Raw genomic sequence first — 12,794 nt, 5'->3', positions numbered from 1 at the left:
GGGGACTCGGAGAGGGGGCCCTGGGCGGTGGAGCTGGGTAGGGTATGCGGAGCGAACTGCCCCGCCCTTCGCCCGCCACTGCTTTTCATCTGCTCGGGGCTTCTTCGCTGGTTCTGTGCTCAGGATGTGTGTTGGATGGCAGTATTTCACATCAAAAGCCAATAAAATAAAATTATAATAGCAACGCCGCTTTGTCTTTGCAAACGTGGTGGGTCCCGTGTCATCCTCTCCCGGCTCAGAATGAAAAAAAAAGAAATAAAAAGAATATAAATCAGATTAACCTGATATAACTTAACAGAGGATTGGGCGGAGGGAGGGGAAAGGAGCTCGCAACACTCGTTGCGTGGAGAAATACGCTGAAGGGCAAAGGAGGGATCATTCGGCACCTCTGGAAGTTGGCTGCCCTAAAGGTCAAAAGATTCCCCGTCAAAGTAATGTCATCCAGAAACAGGGCTTTCATGCACAGTGCTTTTTTCCTCCTCCAGTGTTGGTCTGAGCGAGCAGTGCTGTTTCACAGAGAGGGAAGTGAGAGCCCTGAAGTCACACAGCGACTTTCCCGGCTGCCAGTACAGCGTGATCAACATGTAGCCCACGCTGTCATATGAAGTAAGCCTGATGCCCAAAACCTAAAATGATGAATAATACACATCGTGTGGTCTCTCCGAAGGGACTTTTAAGTTGTGAAATCCAAAGAGTCAAGTGTTTTATCTTACTTCACCACGTGATGATGTGAATTCTTAGACAGGGACTTCCCCAAAAATCAAAGTCAAACTTAACCAGTTGGTTCTGCACATATATTTGCTCTTCGCAGGGCAATTTCCGTGATGACTAAGAACCACAAACACTTAACCATTACCGTGAAACAGAGCAGGTTTAGACTAACAGCCTGTGCATTTTTTTCCTCATGTACTGAGCTTGTTTGCTGTAAAGCAGGGTAAGGATATTTCACTTCTAGAACTTTAAGTCTAAAGCATCATCTTCAGTTCAAAACATCCTTTAGTTCTTCCACATTATTATTATTATTTTACTTTCTAAGCTTGCTGCTCAGCAGAGCTCTGTCGTCCTTTCTTTTCTCAGCAGATTAGTCTCTGTGGTCATATTACTGGGCAGATTCCAAAAAAGTACTACTTTTAAGATCAATAATCTTTTTGTCTTCATGTTGAGACCAATTAATATTTTCCTTTTCTTTTTTTTTTTTTTAATGTTTAAAAGCAGTAGAGTACTCATTAGTTGGCATAGTTAGTATTTTAATTACTCTAGAGCTTGGAGACACCCTTAAAATCTTGAGAGAGGCGTTGTATAGAATTGCATTGAGGTGGTTGCCTAATCCAGGTCGAAGTTGTATTCCCACTATGTTGTTTTTTTTTAACTTCCAGTGCTTTTAATAGTATGTGCTGGTTTTGCAACAACTTGGGCTTCATTACAAATAAAGGGCCTTCTTTATTGATATGGGGAAGCCTGTTGAAGATAGTAGGATTGTGGCTGGGAGAAAAACCTGAAAAGTCAAACTCTAAAAGTTATCTGAATGCAAACATACAAAGAAGAGGAAAGGGCTTGCAGGCCAGAATTCACTGGTATATATAATTCTTAGTATATGGGTTTTTTTTAAACATAAGAATGGCAAGATCAATCTGTATAAATACAAATACATGGTTTGCTGATTTAGGGAATTAAATAATGCCCAACCTTGTTTTTAAAGCAGATGATTCACTGTTCCCTCATTAGCATCAAATAAGGAATAGTATATATTTTCTGTCAGTGGGATCAGGAGTAAGGAAGCCCTTGTGAATATTACAAGTAATTTCCAGTGGCGTGGTGCTGAGCCTGAGAGGCAAGCTATAGAGGCATTCATTTCAAACAGGCAAAACATAGAGTCTATTTACAATTTATGCTTGAGATAGCATTCAGAAAAAATTATACTCTTAGATCAATACTGAGTGTGTTGTTTAAAGTCTGTAAGAAATATGAGAAATGCAGAAGATTATATTAAGGACATAATACTTAAATCAGAACTATGATTTGTGTACGGTTTCCCTCATTCCTTTGTCATTTCTCTTCAAAGCTGTTTCTACCTTTCACTTTAAAGGAGCTCTTTGAATTCTGAATAAACAGAAAACATCTCAAGCTCAGATTACTCTAATGTTTTGATAACTTTACAGAAATTTAGATGTGATTAGAAATTGTCAAGATAATTATTAAAGATATCTTTATATGCTATGTCATTTCAACTGTCCTCAATACTGAGATTTGTCATTAATTCCTTTAAAGTCTGTTGAGTTGACAGAATATAGATTTGGGGTTTTTTGTGGATTTTTTTTCTTGGGCCACGCTCCTCCTCCCATTGAAGTTAATGAGAGTATGAGTGAGTCAGTGACCTGTTGGAAAGGCAGCAACTACCCAGCTTTAAAGTCGCAAATAAGCATTTCTTTTGAAGAAGTTAAAACATTTACTAGTACCAAAAAAACCCCAACCATAACCCACAAAAACCCCCCACAACCTCAACTGTCAAAAATAACTTGGTGTTTGAAAAGCACCAATAATAAACAAATCTTTGATAAACACTTAATTCTGTCAAACCATAGATTTTTTTTATTATTATTTTTGTGTGTGTGTGTGGCAAAGTGGATTAAAAGTGTAATCCATTAAGAATGGTTATGCATTATAACTAGGAGTTTTTGTTAGAGTTGAATATTATTTCCCATTTACAACAGAAGTATAAAATACTTACTTTGACAGCAAATTTCTAGCAAGAATAGTAGAGAATACTATTGAATAGAGCAATGCTCAACACTCATGGTAGTTTAATCTATTGGTAATAGTGAGTGAATAAGCTTTAGTCTTGGAGGATATAATGTCAGTGAAAATACTACTACTACTACTACTACTACTACTAATAATAATAATAATAATAATAATAATAATAATAATGTCAGTGGTTTGGCTCAGCATTCAGAAGTATGGTCTGCAAAACTGAGATCTTCTGTTGTTGAAACTACCTTGAATTATAAGACAACTGTTGAATGCAACATCCAGCCTTCTATTTATGTAAATGAGGTCCTGTTGGTTTAGCTGGAGACTGTTAAGCTAAAGGTGTTAACTCAGAAGATACCTACATGGATATAGATCTTTGTCATGTGTACTGATACTCATTGCAACATTATCTAACACCAAGGCTTAAGCATGAATATAATCTATACTGCCAGTTACAACATTCCTGAAGGACTTGTTAGTGAATCATCTGGGACCTGGGCCATATTTTTATGACAACTGGAAAATCCGTAAGGTGCTTCCTGCTGCTGTAGGCTCTTGAATACCTTTAAACACCAGGCTTTGCAAAACTGAGCCAATGTACATTGAAGTCAAGCAGTCTTTTGCTGACTTTGCTTGATTAAGGTACAAACCATGGTAGAAAACTACTCAAGTTTGTCAGGAATTATTTTACATTGCTCAGTGTCAGCACACGAGCATAAGTGGTAGCAGTGTCTTTCTGAATTAGATCAGTGGTGTGTGGTGGAGTGTCTCTGTGTTGTAAGATACTTCAAACAGAACGTGCAGGACACAAATAGAAAATGGTCAAAAGACAGACATGGGCTAAAAATGAACTGCGACGAAGAGTAGCAAAAAAGAAAGCTTAGTTACTGAAGCTTCTGCAGCTATCTGCATATTTGGCTGTCTCTGATCTGAATAAAAGAGACCCACATATTTTGAATAAATAAGGAAACCACAACAAATTGCTGTGAAAGAATACTCAGAGTCTGTGTTTTCAGTATTTCTTTACTGCAAAAATGATCCTACTCAAAAAAATCAGCAAATGCCTGCTGGCATTGTTATTATAGTCATCAGCATAGCAATTAGGCTCCTGAAACGAACTTATTTTCCTATTACCCATGTCCAACGCACCTGTTTTTTACATAATTTAACTAAAGGACCAGTGCTGTACAAACATTCATTAAAATAACATTAAACTTGCATTATATACAAAATACTTAGAATGCCTTCAGCTGAGATAAAGTTTTCATACAATATGAATGGTAAATGGGAGGAAGAATTTTGAAGAATAAATGGTGGTTATTGTCTTTGTTTGTGATCTACCTTAAAAAAACCAAACCAAACAAAACCAAAACCAAACGAAAACAACATCAAAAACAACAAAACAAGAAGAAATGTTAAACTTTTGTGCATGTTTGTCTCATGCACAAAAAATGCAAGAGCCACAGTGGCTTGACATGTTAACTGAGAAGTGCACGAAGAGCAAAACCAATCCAGTTCTTAAGGTTGAACCATTATATATCAGCTTTGCTGGCTACTTTCTTCCCTTTCGTGAAGGCTGAGTTGCATTTTCCTCTGCCTGTTTTAAAACAGGTTTGAGGCAGGTTAAATAAGCAGTTTTCAGATTTCAGGTCTATCTTTTTTTTTTTCTTTACAAAAGCCACTTTTGAGGGTAAAGAATTTTTTTTACATGAAAATCCAGTGGCATACAAAATGGCAGAGTGTGAAGAGTAGCACTGATTTGTATTTGAGACGTAAAATAGTTGTAATGCAAATAATGAGATTGTTAACACTGCTTACATGTTTACACCAGTTTTACCCTTTTCTCAATGTCCATAAGACCAAATTCTTTGATTTTTCATGCTTTCTAGACCTTGATGGTACTTGACTGTAGCAGGAAACACCCTAATGCTACAGGAACTGATGGATCCTTGCTTAGCAAGGAGCATCCTCGATAAGACATGTTGCATACTGCCATAAATATCCTGCAAGCACTTCTGCCACATCTGGCTTGCAATGCCAACATACTGTGAAGGAGAAAGAAGGAGCATGGTGTCCTGAGATTTATGGGAATGTCAGTGGGTTTCTCTGCCCTATTTGGTGGCTCCAGCCAGCCCCATGATACTTATCCAAGGACAGCCTATCTGTGTGCAGGCTGGACTTCCCTGTGTTTCCAGCAGTGTGGAGCTCAGTTCTCGGAAAGGCTCAGTTCTTGGAAGGGCTCAGCCAACACCTGACTTGTGAAGTTGCTTCTTGGGCTGAGGAAGCCTTTCCCCAGTGCTATTCATAATGCAGTGGAGCAGCACTGGTCTTCGTGGCCTTACCTGGAAGGATCTCTCCATCTACTCTGCCCTAGTAAAACCACATTTGGAGTACTGTGTCCAGTTCTGGGCTCCCCAGTTCAAGAGGGATAGGGATATGCTGGAAAGAGTCCAATGGAGGGCTACAAGGATGGTTAAGGGACTGGAACATCTGTCATATGAGGAAAGGCTAAGAGACCTTGGGCTGTTCAGTCTTGAGAAAAGAAGACTGAGAGGGAATTTGATTCATGTCTATAAATATCTGAAGGGTGGATGTCAAGAATGGGCCAATCTCTTTTCAGTGGTGCCCTGTGATAGGACAAGGGGAAATGGCACCAAGCTACAACACAAGAAGTTCTACCTCAACATGAGGAAAAACTTATTTACTGTTAGGGTGTTGGAGCACTGGCATAGGCTGCCCAGAGAGGCTGTGGAGTCTCCTTCTCTAGTGACCTTCAAAACCCATCTGGACGTGTTCCTGTGTGATCTCCCCTAGGTGTTCCTGCTGCAGGAGGGACGTTGGACTTGATGATCTTCAGAGGTCCCTTCCAACCCCTATGATTCTATGATTCTATAATTCTATGATCTGTTCTATTGTTGTAGCTTGTAGCTGAAACTTGGAATAATGCAATTCTTGCAAGGTCAGCTCTGGTATAATCTGGGCCAGGTACCAAATCTGGGCTTTTCTTACTTGGTTCTATTTGTGCTGCCAGTATAAGTGGAGACAACATTCTGGCAAAGCAACAGAGGGCACTGGAGGCCCCTTCTGGCCCGCATCCTCCTTTTATCTCTGCTGCCATGCTATCAGTCAGAAAGCAATCCATAATCATTTTGGGATTATGTGGCATCAGATGAGCCGGTGCAGGAGCCAGTGCTGGAGCAGCATTAGGAGTGCCGTAACAGCTCTGGAATGTGGGATAGTGCAAATGGAGCCTCTGGTGACATCCAGAAGTGGGTCCTTACTCATGGAGTGCCCTTTTTGGGATGCTGGAGGGGAACAGTTTCACAGATCAGCGATGGACGTGGCCATAGGTACCTCATCCAGCATCAACAATGATAGGACACTTAAATATCAATATATTAAAAATGTTTAACTTCCTTTTTTACAGAGATTATGCCTGGTTTGGGTGAAAAATCTCAAATTACTTACTTGGATCTCTGATTTCTGTATGAGCTATGTAATTTTAAAAATCTGCTTGATGAAGTCTAAACAAAATATGGGTACAGAACAATTTTTCGTCTGAGGGTCTTGCACTGATTAAGCCTCAAATCATGACATCTTTGTAAGGCAGGTACTCAAACAGCTTTCACATCTGTTCTGGCTTTCATCTGAGGAATCCAGGTACTTGTGAGAGAATTAAGAGCTTGACAGCATGTGACATTGGAGAAGATACTGAACCCTAGAGAGATAAACAGATTTACCCAGATCTATTTTAAAAAGCAATGGTGATCAAAGGACAAAATTCAGTTTCCATCTTCAACCCCAAAACTGAAAACACTCTGTGTTTATACTTGTGTTAGATAGCAAAAGGTGATAAATTTAAAGATCAGAAGCAAGACTGGTAGTCAAGTCAGTGAAACACACCTGCCTGTAGTATTTAGAGTGCTCTTGTTTAATTTTCAAACCTAGCCAAGGGGAAGAAAATGGAGATAACTCATTCAGAGCAGTCATGCATCGGGGCATGTTGTGGATGTTCTCTTTTGCATTATGAAAACAAGGATGAGAGGAACGATGGGAAGAAATTAGGTATATTTTTTATAAAGTTTGGAAGGTAGAATGTGGAAGAAGTGAAATGGAGTCTGGTCTATAGCTCATTCTCACCAGCAGACTATTTGCATGTCCATAGGGGAAAGCAAGAGAACAATCATCTAGTCCCATATAATCTCCGTTTGATTCTTAGCTATGATAAAGAAGAAGATAAACAAGAAGTTATTGGTAAAAGGAGCAAGATCTAAGATTAAAAATCTGAAATGGAAAGCAGGAGAAAGGGAACAGTAGAATTTAGAGCGACCTGCAGGTTTCTCTGTGGAAGATGGACAGGACAGCAGACAGCTTGGAGTCTTTCATGCCTGCTGAGAACTTACTTGAACCAAAGGAAATTTTTACCTCTTCTTCATTTTTTTCCTTCTTTTTTTTTTTTTTTTTTTTTCCTTAGGTAAATGAAATAACCTGGATCGCGCATTGAAGATTGAGTTAATGTTGAGTACTGCAGGTGTATCTGCTGCACTACCCGGCAGGGTTCCACTCAGAGTACTGCTTCTCTGAGGAATTCAACAAAATAAGAATTGGAAAGGAAGAATTAAAATAAAGAGATATTACTAGATCCACACTGGTTTGCAATGCTAGCACACTGGATTCTGTACATCTCAAACCTGGCAGTGTCTTTATGTGACAGGTATTACCTCAAACCCTGCTTAACCGTTTTCCCTTGCAGTCTTGATGGTAGTAGCAGACCTTTCGTGCTGCCTGCCTGTTAACATGAGTAGCTTTCATTCATTAACTTGGAGGAGAGGGTCAGCAGGAAATCAATGATGCTTTTTTTTTTCTGTCTATCCATACTCAGAACCATTAAAATGAATCCACTGACTGCGTTCCAGCATTGCAATTTCTTCCTTGCAACCTTTATTGCAGTGTGTCTGCCCCTGATTGTGCTACATCAGCACTTGCAGATTAGGAAGAGCAATTCCTAAGTAAATGAAGAGTTGCTTCCATCCAGTTACCCAGGGCAGGGGTGCACCTGCCTCAAGGGACAAAAAGGGTATTGGTCCATCACATGTTCCTGAGAGCCATGTTGTTGCCAAGTCCTTGGAAAAAGGGTTTTGACCTTCATTCTTTAACTGGATACCTGTACCAAGGCTAGATTTGTAAATTATTTTTTAAATGCTTGAAGACTGAAAGACTTTTAAGACCAGACTGTTTGGATTGCAGCACAGCTTAGAGGGAAAGTACTGGAATATCTCCCTTATATACACAGTGCTAGTTCCTCAGAAGGTAAAAGCAGCCCTTGAGAAGAAAATGATTAAAATATTGAAAATGGAGGTTTTTTATCAAATCAATAGAAATACGTCAACACATTTGAAGGTGAGGTGGGATAGGCCATGGAGTGTGAGAATTAAACATGTAGGAATTATGAGTATTATATATGTATGTTGCATTAGAGGCTCTGAAGGCTCTGAAGTGCTTGGAGTCCTGTTAAATAGCTTTGCTATTCCAGAGCAGGGACGAGTTCCTGTTACAGGTGATTTACAGATGGAGTAGGCAGGATGAGAAAAGTGTGGTTTAAAGAAAAAGAAAAACGTTGCTCTCCATTTACAAATGGGGAAATGAGGCATTGTGAGATTGACATGATTCTCTGGAGGAAGAAATTTTTAAACTTAAATGGCCTTTAAGTCTGCATTTTTGCATATGTCAAAAATTGCAGGAAAGATATTATATAAAAATTTGCAGAACAGTTCATGCTTAAAAAAAGGAAAATATTGTAATATCCATTTAGAAAGATTTTTTAAGAAATTGCCAATCCACTACAGCAAATATTTCAGGATTAAATAAAAGTGCATCCACATTAAAATATGACCAATAGTATATCATCCTGCTTCAGCTTAATATGTTACAGTATTCTGCACATTACATTTTTATGTTAGAGCAAAGAGAAATAGTAGAAAAAATCAAATCAAACTTGAAGAAATTTTGATTTTCAGAAATTAAAGTAGGAGATGTATTTTCATAAAAATGACCTTTTCATTAGCTTGAAGAAATTCTAAAGGTGTTTTTGGGAAGGAGATTTATGACACTGGGTATGTTGGGGGAAAATGTAAGTAAGTGTAAGTGCAGGTTGTTAGATTAGGGACTAGTGTTGGGTTATGTCCTAGAAGGTAGTGTCAATGACTGGTGCATTCTTATTAGAGAGGTTAACTGGGGTAGCCACCCCATGTGTTTGCAGTACTGAGAATAGTCAATGTGATTGATACATGAGGGTGGTGGATAATATGAGGGTGGTGGATCCCTGGAACAGGTTGCCTAGAGGCTCCATCCCTGCAGGCATTCAAGGTCAGGCTTGATGGAGCTCTGAGCAATCTGTTCTACTGTGAGATGTCCCTGCTTATTGGTAGGGATGTTGGACTAGATGATGTTTAGAGGTCCCTTCCAACCCAAGACATTCTATGATTCTGTGATTGTATAAGCAATGCTGCAAGGGCTTTTATTCATACAGGGGACTGAGAGTTCCTTGTAAGGATGGATAACTAATGAACATATTTTGCCAGTTCTGTGTAATAGCACTCTGTAGCTCAAAGACCAGAAGACAATTGCTATCAGCTGTTTCAGGATCTTCAAGAGGTAGCACACAGTGGACTCAAGGTCAGATTCACAGTCTGTCAGTATGTGTGAAATGCGTCTTTGCTAAGGAAGGCAGTTAAATGGATTCAAACCTTCCTGGCACTAATGTTCATAAAAAATACAGTTAGTAACAAGAAAGGAAGCCTACCTGTTTTGCTAAGGAAAGATGTATCGAGATCTGTCATCTTTTCTGGCTTGCATTTGAACTAACTCTCTTAGTCCATGACATTTCTCAGAAGGCTATTTATTCCCTTGATTCTACTAGTCAGAGTTCAGATTTATTTTCAGACTTACTGCTCACCCTATTCTCCCATTGTCAAACAGTAACCTTTGTCTCATTGGCAAGATGTTCCTCCTGCATCCCATTATTTCTGTTGCTCTTCTCTGCCACTTTCAGTCCATATGTGTGCCTATTTCTTTGTTCCCTCTGCCCTTCAAATAATTTGTCTTAGCCCGTAGGCAAGTTTCCCTTCCACAGCCAGGAAACCTTCAACCTGCCAGTTTGTTTATCTCCCCACTCTTTTCTGTGCAGCTTCCTCTGGCTCTCAACATGAGCAAAAAGCCCTCAAGTCTGGGTTTAATTTCTACCACAAGTAGCCTGCTTATTGGATGCTGATCTCAGCAGCACGTGACTCTCCTGATACCTGGACATTTGCCTATAGTCTTGTGCTGGTTTTGGCCAGGATAGAGTTAATTTTCTTCATAGAAGCACCTAGGGTGCTGTGTTTTGTATCTGTGCTGAAAACATTGCTGATAACAGAGGGATGTTTTTGTTACCGCTGAGCAGCGCTCACACAGTGCCAAGTCCTTTTCTGCTCCTCACCCCACCAGCGAGGAGGCTGGGGATGCACAGGAAGTTGGGAGGGGACACAGCTGGGACAGCTGTCTCCAACTGACCAAAGGGATATTCCATAATATACAACATCATGCTCAGCAATAAAAGGTAGGAGAAGGAGAAAGTGGAGGATGTTTGGAATGATGGCATTTGTCTTCCCAAGTCACTGTTCCATGCAATGGAGCCCTGCTGTCCTGGAGATGGCTGAACACCTGCCTGCTGAGGGAAGTAGTGAATGGATTCCTTGTCTTGCTTTGCTTGTGTGCATGGTTTTTGCTTTACCTATTAAACTGTCTTTTTCTCAACCCATGAGTTTTTGCACTTACATTCTTTTGATTATCTCCCCCATCCTGCTGCAGGGAATGAGTTGTATGGGGCTGAACTGCCCACCAGGGCTCACCCACGAGAAGTCTTGTTTCTTCCAGAGTTACTTCTGACCAATTGTGTGATTTTCTTTTCACTTTTGGACTTTGTTAATTCACTCTATGCTAAGGGTGCTATATAGTCATTACAAGTAAGCAGGCTTACAGCTTTCTATAGATTTATTCATAGATAATGACATACACAGAATAATGTTAATGCCACATATTAACCAACAAACTTGTATATTCAGTGCATAGTCCAGGATATGAAAACACTTTTGTACAAGGATAAGGATGTTTGCAAATTTAAGATGGCTGGTGAAAATCCACATGATCTTCATACTAAACTTTTGCTCACTGTTCTTTGTAAGACAGTTATAAAATCCATTGAATCAAACAATGGCATATCAGAAAACACTCTCTTCCTCAGTTCTTCTGCACCTTGCACACATTTACTCACTGGCTCTTCAAGTATAAATCTTTGAGCATTATTGTTTTCTCACATAAATAAAAGGTCACAACAAAAGAAAAAGAAGTTGGAACTGGGAAGAGGATGCACACATTTAATAACAGTCCTTTTATGGGTTAGATAGGGAAGGAAATTAGAATTTGCTTCAATAAAACTGAGCAAAAGTGTACAAAATTTCTCTTTTCTGAGAATTGAGGTGAGGTTTTAGAAAGGCATAAATGCAGTAGTAGATTACTGAAGTGCATGTTACTGTTAAGCAGAAAAGTTTCCCTTTTCTTTTAAACCACTCCAACTGATCTTTGCATACGTTGTGGGCTCTATTTGTGCAAATCATATCACTTTGGAGAGGAAAAAGCAAAATCCAGAGAGCAACCGGAAGGATGAGAATCTCTAATCGAGCTCATGCTGAATTAATGTTGCATGTTCAAATCCTGCTTGATGATAAGAGTGTTGACATAGCCATGTCTTTCTTATATTGTATGAACCAAATTCAGAGGTCTGAAGAGGTTCTCAGAGATGGCATCTATCTCACTCAAATCTAAGTGCCTCTCAAAAAAAAGAGAATAGTAATACTTGCACATGGCTTCTATAAAGTGCTCATCATGCACAGTTCCAACAGCACTTTAAGAAAGGATGTCAGTATCATTATTGACACATTGTAGATTGTGAAACTGAGGCAGGGCATGCAGAGTGATTTTCTAAGTCAGCCAGCAGTCTGCATAAGACTCAGGAACAGCTACAAGTCCCAGAAAGGCTAATACCACCCTGTAATCTTTACCATCTTGTTTCTTCCTCTGAATATTGCCTGAGAAAAATCTGTTCTTGCAACTCTTGAAGTGGCCATTTTTCTTCTTTGAGAAACCTTAAGAACTCTGATTTTGAGAATTTATAATCCAATGCTTCTCTGGTATAGAGTCCTTCATCCCCTTCTCAAAGTGTATGTGGAGCCTTTGCAGAAGTAATGGACGATCTAGAAAAGAGTATTATTAGGAGGTAGGCAGCATGTATTCAAGTCATATACAAGTCTTTGTTATTTCAGTAGCTGCCAACCACAAGGACCAGAATGGAGAGCAGGGGAAGGCTGAGCCAGAGATGACAGAAGGAGAGCTAATATATTGGCACAATGTCTTTGTAATGGGTGTATTATCTCTCCTGTGATATCAGATTGCCCTCTCAAGTTATTTGTTCAAAGGCATTACTGAAGATAAGTCCTACTGAACCAAGAGTTTTCAGATAGTATTTGTTAAATATTACTTTTATCTGTGTGTGATTAAATAAACTATGATTAGGTAATTCAAACTTTTCTTATTTTTAAAAAAATATTTGAGATCTTGCATATACAATCTCTAGGACGTGCTATTAACATGTAAACAAACTGGACACAGACAAGGCTATCTAGAAACAATGGGGGACAGAGGTGCTTTTCTTGTTCAAGTACTTGTTGCAGTATTACTACAGTTAATGTAATAGTTATTATAATTACTCACACTTGTTCTGACCTTTTCACCCTGAGGCCCTAAGTCCTGATCTGAAGATGAACAGTACTATCGAGGATGAAAATGTGTGACTCTTGGTGTGATTTGGATTGTTAAGGTTGTTCATGAATGGAGGTCTGTAGGAGCTGGCTCCTGGTTTTTCAGAAGAACACCATCTTCCCCATGCAGAGCAGCTGCTGTTACTGATGACTCCTACTGTTTGAACACATGGAACACAGCAGCATTGG

This window comes from Chaetura pelagica, unplaced genomic scaffold (genome assembly GCF_000747805.2).
Source record: "Chaetura pelagica isolate M959 unplaced genomic scaffold, ChaPel_1.0 scaffold101, whole genome shotgun sequence".
NCBI lineage: Eukaryota > Metazoa > Chordata > Aves > Apodiformes > Apodidae > Chaetura > Chaetura pelagica.
The sequence above is the reverse complement of the archived record's forward strand: the minus strand, read 5'-3'. Positions refer to the sequence as shown.